The following is a 364-nucleotide window of genomic DNA, read 5'->3' on the forward strand; positions in this document are numbered from 1 at the left end:
ACTTTCAAACAACTAGAATAAATAATTTATGAAAAATATATTAATTATTAAATGCCAATTTTACATTTTTTTTTTCAAAATTTTGATTATTTTTCCTTTATAGTTTAAAATGCTTTAATTTTGTCATAAATATGAGTAATTGCCTAAATCAGTTTCCAAAAATTTTAAAAACGCACATTTTAGTTTCAAAAAAAAACTAATACATAGATTAATCCCCAAGATTTTATTTCGGCAGACAAATCAGTCCCCAGTTTATTTTCCAGCAAAGTAATTACACAGATCAGTTAATAAGAATTTTAAAAGCGGATATTTTAGTCCAAAAAAAAATAATATACAGATTAATTCCCAACGTTTTTCTTCATCA

This window comes from Arachis ipaensis, chromosome B06, assembly GCF_000816755.2.
Source record: "Arachis ipaensis cultivar K30076 chromosome B06, Araip1.1, whole genome shotgun sequence".
Classification (NCBI taxonomy): domain Eukaryota; kingdom Viridiplantae; phylum Streptophyta; class Magnoliopsida; order Fabales; family Fabaceae; genus Arachis; species Arachis ipaensis.